Source organism: Electrona antarctica (assembly GCF_951216825.1).
Source record: "Electrona antarctica genome assembly, chromosome: 11".
In the NCBI taxonomy this organism is placed as follows: Eukaryota; Metazoa; Chordata; class Actinopteri; order Myctophiformes; family Myctophidae; genus Electrona; species Electrona antarctica.
In genome coordinates, this window is record NC_136792.1 from 15967090 (window position 1) to 15976604 (window position 9515).

Sequence of the window (9515 nt, forward strand, 5' to 3'; positions counted from 1 at the left end):
TCAAAAAAGAAATATATATATGCATTGTGTTTTTTATTATTATTTTTATTTTACTGTTTTACCCATCCATCCATCCATCCATCTTCAACTGCTTATCCGTAGTCGGGTCGCGGGGGCAACAGTTCCACCAGAGTGCTCCAGACTTCCCTCTCCAGATCAAAGGGAGGAGTGGGCACCTGGACGAGTGGGCACCTGTACGAGTGGCCACCTGGACGAATGGGCACCTGGACGAGTGGGCACTTGGACAAATGGCCACCTGGACGAGTGGCCACCTGGATGAGTGGGCACCTGGACGAGTGGGCACCTGGACGAGTGGGCATCTGGACGAGTTGGCACTTGGACAAATGGCCACCTGGATGAGTGGGCACCTGGACGAATGGCCACCTGGACGAGTGGCCACCTGGACGAATGGTCACCTGGGCGAGTGGGCACCTGGACGAGTGGGCACCTGGACAAATGGCCACCTGGACGAGTGGGCACCTGGACAAATGGCCACCTGGACGAGTGGGCACCTGGACAAATGGCCACCTGGACGAGTGGGCACATGGACTAATGGCCACCTGGACAAATGGCCACCTGGACGAATGGCCACCTGGACGAGTGTTCAACTGGACGAGTGGGCACCGGGACATCTGGGCACCTGGACGAGTGGGCAACTGGACAACTGGGCACCTGGACGAGTGGCACCTGGACGAGTAGGCAACTGGATCGACGAGTGGGCAACTGGACAAGTGGGCACCTGGACAACTAGCCACCTGTATGGCGTGGCGTGGCGCTAGAGCTAGACCGGTCGAGTTCTAATGTAAGAGAGATTTTATTTATTTATTTTTTATGTTTGAAAAATATATTCACCTGTTCAGAACAGGCTGTTCCACCTGTTTCTGTTTTAGAAATGAAGAGCTTCTTTTGTCAGCTCAATCATTTAATCATCTGCTGGAATTTGTCCATTCCTATTTTGTTAATATAATTTGTATGGGATTTGTGTTTAATTTGAACAGGACATCGTAGACGTAGAAAGGGAAGAGATACGACATAACTAAAATACTAGACTAAATCAAGGATGTTGCATTTATGTGGTTGATGCAGTAGTAGTCATCAGTGTGATACGCTGGACAAGAACGACTGCCGAAAGTAACCAGAAATACAGTACACAGTACAGGGGCATCCCTGTACTGTGTACTGTATTTCTGGTTACTTTCGGCAGTAGTTCCAGTTAGGCTGGACAAGATACCCCTGTACTTCCTGTACTTCCGATAGGGTTTTCTAAAACTGGGAACGAGATGACATAATGTTCTGTCTTAATTTCTTCATTGCAATGACAGAAAACCTAGAACCACTATACCCTCAAGATACATGGGAACTATGGGCCTGTACTGAGCCTCTCCTCTATTCCCTGTACTCACACGACTGCGTGGACATGCACAGCTCCAACGTCATCATCAAGTATGCCGACAGTGATGATGGGCCTGATCATCAATGATGACAAGAGGGCCTACAGGGCAGATCACTAACAGCGGTGTCATGGTAATAACCTTGCCCTTAACACTAAAAAAGACCAAGGAGATGATCATCGACTACAGAAGGCCAACTATCAACAATGTCACAGTCTCCACGGTTTGTGACTTCAAGTTTAGACATCACTGAGGACCTTAAGGGCCACATAATATGTTGTTTCTGACCGAGGCTAAGTCATTGCATTTATTTTTTTTATGTCATGTGAAAGCAGGGAATCATAGCAATTTGGTATGTGACGAGTCTGCCTGTGCTATTAACTCATTTTGGATAAACAGGATAAACTGAACAGTTGCCGCCATGACTGTCTCTGTATCAAAAAGAGTCACATATGGTGAAAAGGGCTAAAAAATCAGTAGCTACATTCTGTACAGCCTCTAGCAACTGAATAAGAAATACACAGGGTGATGAGCAGACGCTGAGCCCTGCCACACATGATTGTACATTTCCACCCTTATATCATTTCTGGCCCACATAATGCAAGTTTAACCTGTTCTGTTTCAATGCAACCACTAGATGGCCATGTCAGTCTTACTACATGCACTCATTTACATTGGTACACTGACCTATCTAATTCATGTAGGCATAATTTGATTGATTGATTGATTGATTGATTGATTGATTGTATTGAAGTATTTATTTATTATTATTCTTTTTTTAAAGATTTGTTTTTGGCTTTTCTGCCTTTATTGATAGTTTCAAGTCAAGATTGACAGGAAAGAGGGAGAGCGAAGAGGAGAGACACGCAGCAAGCTGGTCGTCATGAACGGGACTTGAACACGCGACACGCTGTCAGGCCAGAGCCTATATGTGGCATGCGCCTGGACCACCTAGGCCACTGGGCGCCCCTGAAGTATTTATTGACAGATTGGAGAATTACAGTACATATCAAGCACAACTCAATACAAAACTGTTAACTGTGGACGACACCATAAAGCATAAAGCATTACACTTGTTTGCAATAGGGTCCACCATGTTCAATTCATCATAACATTTAAAGACGTACAAATATAAAAACATACAGTGAGGGGAAAGAGGGGTGGGTGGGGGTCTGGGGGATTAAGGGGCCAGTTTCGAATTGCAGCCGTCCGTAGGTGCCCTTTGAGAGCGGTTTTGAAGGAGTCAAGGGATTCGCATGTCTTAATGACTGTTGGTAGGGCGTTCCACATGGTTGTGGCATAGGAGCGAAAATAATTAAGTCCCTTAATTGTGCCGAATCTGGTTTGCACATGGTTTGTTGAAATCCCTCTGGTGTTATGGGTGTGGACTTTGTTGACATTAAGGAAGTATTTAGACAGGAATGGGTATCTTGGTGGTGTATCGAATATTGTGGACCAGACCCATTGCAAGATGCTGTACTCTGTCGTCAACCCTAAGCCGTTCCAGCCTATCAATGTGGGCAGGGGTGAGGTGGAGTGAGGCCAAGTAGTAGCCTGACCAGTTTGTTTTGGGAAGTCTGGAGCCTTGTTTTAAGGGCCTTTGATGTGCTGTGGTATCAAGAGGTGCATGCATAGTCGAAGAAACCTTGTACGAGGGCTCCTGTTAGGGTCTTCAGGGTGTTTTTGTTGACCAGTGAGGAGATCCTATATAGGAATCTTGTTCTTTGGTTGACTTTTTTGATTACGTTGGTGGCCATTTTATCACCGGAAAGATTTGCCTCCAGGATGGAACCTAGGTAGGTAATTTCATCTTTTCGTGTGATAACATTGTCACCCACTCTAACAAAGAAGCCATTTGCCTTGCTGAGATTATTATTTGATCCTAAGAGAATGGATTCAGTTTTTCCCAGGTGTAAAGATAGTAGGGCTTTTTCAACATGCAGTTTGTTCCTGTCCGAGACCAGCAGTGCCGAGTCATCTGCGAACAGGAACAAGTTGCAGTCACAAGCTGATTTCATGTCGTTTACATTAGGAACAGTAGTCCCTAGTATGCTTCCTTGTGGAACGCCACAGCTCACTGGGAGGGGGGGGGGGGACAGAGTTCCATTCACCTCCACCATCTGTTATCTCCCCTCCATGTAGGATTGCTTCCAGCTCACTGATGTGCTATCAAAACCAATTGCTTTTAGTTTGTTAACCAGTATGGAGTGGTTCACAGTGTCAAAAGCCTTTTGGAGGTGGTCCAGCATGACCATGCCGCAGTATTTGCCAGCATCCACCTCGTGTTTGATGTGGTCGCTCAAATAGAGGAGGCAGCCGCATGACCCATAGCATTCCCATACATTTCATGCATATTTTATAACTAGACAACAAGAGACTGAAAAACATTGACACGCACGCACGAACGCACGAACGCACGCACGCACGCACACACACACACACACACACACACACACACACATAGACACACACGCGCGCACACACACACACACACACACACACACACACACACACACACACACACACACACACACACACACACACACACACGTATACATACACACTCTCTTGATACATATTTTGTTTCTTTTTGATATTTTATATTTATTTGCACAAAAGGCAGTAGAGGTTGGAGGTTATTATGTTTTGGTCTCTCTTGTCTGTGAACAAATGAGACGTAGCCTGCAGAGTTAGTTCAGTCAGACAAACTCGAGGGGGTTCATGCCATGCTCAAAGGCGCATACTATACTCAAGGGGTTAACATCCTGCATTACTATGTGGGCGTATAAGCGTGTGCAATTCCCACACGTCATTCGCCGATGCGGCAGTCAGCTGACCAATTGAGCGGGCTACTTAAGCTCACTAGACTGCATGCTCTTCCTGCCTTCCTCTGCATATGGTTCCTGGTTGTATGTGATGTTTTCTCCTACCACCACCCCAGCACCACCGGTGGGCTCTGTTATTTATGCTCCCCATGGGGGTTTTATTGTATATCTATCTCCCTGCTCTTAATGTTTTATGTTGGTGGTTAATCGTGCCGATGACTCTGAATACATTCCAAGCATTAGTTTTGCACAAAATGCACTCCTTGGGCTAAAAACGGCCATAGACGTCATGACAAATGTGATGAGGTCAGCACATTTTGGACACATTTGGGCAAGTGGCTTGATTTAGTACCAGTACCAGTATCCGCATCCGCCTGGGTGATGGCAGACTGCTGGACAATTGCTGGCGCTTTGGCATGGGGCATATGGAATTAATTCTGTACTGGCCATATATATGGAGTGTGTCTTGAGTGTACAGGGTTTGATGAGGTCAGATCAACATATGGAATGTCAGAACAGGTCAGCTCCATAATGGTGGAGATCTAGGGGTGGCAGCAGGGGAAGTGGGCCCTCATCAAACCCTGTACACTCAGGGTTTGATGAGGGCCCAGGTAGGGCCGGGCCTTAATTTTCGCACCTGTTGAGAACTCTAGATTTCGCCGGCTGCCGGGCGCGGCTGCACTAATACTAAGGGTTTGAGGTTTGAGGTCAGATGTAGATTGCTGGCCGGCTCCATATACAGTATGCAGATCTAGGTGATGATCCAGTCTTGTATGGTTATCCAGGGTTTGATGAGGTCAGTGTCGTGATTTTCATATATGGAGACGGCCATATATGGAGCGTGTCATGAGGCGTGATGGACTGACGGCCATACGTTATATGGTGGTGTGACGAGGCGTGATGTCATGAGGCGTAATGGACTGACAACCATATATGGAGGCGCATGATGTCACGAGGCGTAATAGACTGACAACCATATATGGAGGCGTGACCTGACTGACGGACGGACGGATGTACAGGTTTTTCAGGTTTTCATAGTAATCAATTAATTATATCAATCAGACACGCCCTCGTCCTATACAAACCCAGTGTAACTTCAAACTCCATTTGAACCATGTTAATGAATTAAATGGGAAGCTCACAAAAGCCAAATTCAGTAAAGTATGGCAGCCTTTTCTATCGCATGTTGACCGCTTTACACTCGTACCCCCGACTGAACCTGAATTTTTGTATTTTTGTATTCTTTTGTTTTTGTTACTCTGTTTATCTTTCTCAGGCTGTTTCTGCATTTGTTATAAAAAAAAAACTTCTAAAATGTAATAAACCGGACGTTAAAAAATATGACACCACAAGTTTACTTATGTAAAGGAGTGGTGAAATATTTTCTGTCCAAGCTCCAATTATTTGAAGTTACAATATAGAAAGATATAATGAAGAATCAAACAAAAGTCACGTAACAACAATATCAGATATAGGCTATTGCACTGCATGCTCAGGACCTTCTCTATTGCAACTCATTGGCTTGCCTGGGTCAAGGCCTTAGCTAGGCTGCTATTCTTGGCTCTTGGCTCACCAAGCTCATCTCTCCTACTCTTCTCCTCACTTCTCCTCTCCCTCTAATTTGTATGCATTTATGTCCCATCAATTCATGTCACTAATTTGGCATTCAGGGACTTCTTCCCCTGATTTTTTGTGCTTTCTCGTCTCACAGACTCCCATCAATCCCATAAAAATAAAAAAATAATTGAAATTGAAAATCCTTCAGTCCATGAAATATATACTTTTAACTTTTCCTTCTGTCTGCATAAAATAAGTGGTAGTAAGAAGATAAAAAAACAAGAGTGTTCTCGACATAACCAGTAAACTCCTTTGCTGCTCATGTCTAAGAAATCATGCTAAAGATGACACTTGAGAAGAACGTATCATTCTTGTAAACAAATGGATATTGTCACAGACATAGAGTATTTGTTATCAACTATATAAATTAATGTATCTGAAATATGATTATGCCTACAAAAAATAAATGATTTATATTCTGCATACCTGATTGTACCATTCACTCTGCTTGTTTGACCAGAGGATGGCAGTAGAACATATTTTTTGTTGCTTTATGTGCCTGGTAAAAGCAGTGAAGCCTGAAGTTGTATTTCAATTGCTTTGACTTGTTTTATTTGTATTTTTTTTTATAATCTTGTAATCTTGGTACATTGCTCATCTGTTTGTACAAAAACATACAGCTTAGGTGTTTTTACAGTAATTTCAATTAAACTACATTTATTCAGTGGTTCTCAATTGGCTTATTTCCATTGCGGCCTTTCATATGTATGTGCCAATTATGTTGTGTTGCATGATGTGATGTGTATGTTGTGTTTGTATTTGCACTTAAGTCCATGTACCCTTGGTGCAAACAGTGTCCTTGTCCATTGTCCATGTCAAGCCAAACACTCATAGAAAAATGTCCTTGTGTGCAAAGTGTGCAGGTATGCTTTCCACAGTATGTGACTGTGTCCATGGCAGTCTCAGTCTCCAGGTTTTCTTCAGAATATGTATGACACTGATTTACTATGACACTATGGCACATTTGGAGTCCACTAGCACTAGCGGTTGTCAAATGTTTTATTTGGAAGGACCCCCATAACTGAGTGTGTTATACAAATGGAACCAAATGTTTGATTCCATTTTAACACTTAGAGTTACAGACCTGTTATGGTCATTCAGGGCTAGCTCTTTTTGTTTCTGATTATATTATTGTCCAGTCCACTAATTTTGTATGTCCATGACAAAAATGGAATTTTGACCAAAACAAATTGACATCGCCAGCATGGCTGCAGGGGTTAAATACCTGAGGAATACAGGTGGGGGAGCTAGGGCAGTACAAAACAATACAATAAATATATAAACACCTAACAACTGTAGCATGTATTTCAAACAATTTTGACCAATAGACCCATGCTGCTCCCCCTTAACCATCCCTTTAGGGAAGATTTAAAAGAAACATAGGAACTGTTACTCTTAAGGTCGCGCACAGCATTCACACGCTGTGCGCGTGAATGCACAATTGTCCAATGTTCCTCTTAAATCTGACAGGAAATAATTAGGCTACATATGGAGCTAAATTACTCAAAATCCTATGCACCATGCACATCTTGATTTGGGTCACTCTCATCAACTCTGAGCCATTTAGACTCAGAGTACAGAGGAGGTTCTGGAATCGATCTTGAGTATTAATGGTCTTGAGTTTTTCCTCAGACATAACAGGAAAGGAAAAAGCATCAAATATCTACTATAGCTTGTTTGCTATGGTGTTTACTACAACATATTTAGGAAATTATCTACATTTTGTGCTTACAAGTATGCTTATTTCACAACATGAAAGTGTCTGTTTCAGACACTTTCATGTTGTGAGTTTGACCTGTTCTCTGATATTCTTTTATCATAGCCTGTGCCTTCTTTATTAGACCTTATTTATATGGGTTTTGAATTTCTTAAAAGCCTGCTCAATCACCACTTTGTGAAAGTGGCATTTCTGGCATTTTAATGGCTCTTAAAATGTCAGCATTTATCCAGGGTTCATACCTTATTACCTTGAAAGTAAAAATGAACTGTTTTTTGTTTTGTTTTGTTTTGTTTTGTTTTGTGGTATGACATTTCATTTATCACTTCTAACAGTATTGATTAAAAAAAGTCCCCAGGCTTGGTCCACTGACAAGCATACAAAACAATCAACATTTGGACGAAACATAAAAAACAAAGAATAACAACCACAAGATAATAATAATAATAATAATAATAATAATTATTATTATTATTATTATTATTATTATTATTATTATTATTATTATTATTATTATTATTATTATTATTATTATTTTGTTTGGTGAGTCACTTCTCCACCCGTATTTTCCTTGCTGGTCTGGGAGATCGAACCGGGAACCTTTTGGCCACATGCCCCCATATATCTAACCTTTAGGCTAGCGCTGCCCCCAGTGTGTAATGTAATTCCCCCGTTATACATACTAGCCATGTATTTGCAGTAATCTAGATAGATCGATATTTTTTTAAATGCACAAAACAATATAAATGGGCAACCTGGGCCGCCGCCCAGGGGCCACATGCGGCCCCCACCTTCACTTAATTTGGCCCTCAGGTTGGCTATCAGAATACTGATATATTATTGATTTCAGCTGTTACAATTCTAAACATGCAAACATGACTCGCTTAAATTACTTCAGTCAATATTAGTAGCTATAGTAGTATTAAAATGTTAGTTTTTTTTATGTCCAATGTATTTGTATTTAGTTCATAAAGTTAACATAACTAAAGGCATTTGAAAGGCATTTGAAATTAAATAAAAATGTTACTCAAAAATAGCAACAAAAAAAACATTCAGGATTTCAATTCAAATATAGCAAAAATAGCTTATCTACAAGCTCAAAATGCGGCACAGTGCGACGTGTTTTGAGTTTGTAGATTGGCTATTTTTGTCGATCTACAAGCTCAAAACACGGCAATGCATTTTGCACTTGTAGATCGTCTATCTATACTGTATTTGCTACAACAGTAATATGCAATGTGGCCCCTTGGAGTGAGTGTGGCACAATAGTGGCCCTCTCCATCATCAAAGTTGCCCACACCTGCATTACATTACACAAATAATGTAATGCAAATCCATCAGATACAGCACTCATTATTTATTGTTGAAATAATTGCACATTCTATAGTTTGCCTTGGTTTAATTCTTGGAAAAAATAAAAGGATGTAAACAAACCATTCATGGCTTCAGAGGGCATAACATATGCATCTATAATCCTCCCATGTCTGTCAATGACAATGAGCTCATTTTAAGACTTATGTGAATCAAAACATAAAATAAAGAAGGAAATATCACAGTTTCACGACTGAAAAACATTCTGTTGACATAATGTTCTGAAATGTACACTTTATTTTAAACAAAAGTACAAAAACAAATGCCAGATATTTACAATACTTGCATGGTAATATTCACTCTTTGGTCATACTTCCAATTTAATTAGTTTATACAATGTAGGGAATAATCGGCAGCTTGTCAATCTAAAGATATCACACATTGAATTGGAAATCAACCAGAAGCTGAGTGCCCTACAAATGACTCCGAAACTTGTTTCTATAAAGTCAGTAATTGTTACCAATTGTTTTAACCTAAGACATTGTTTGACAGTTTATTTATAATATTGAACAGTATAAATAGCAAAGACAAAAATAAAGTCACATTGTTTACAATTACATCCAGGTGTGATATAGGCTTTTGAGATTTCATAAA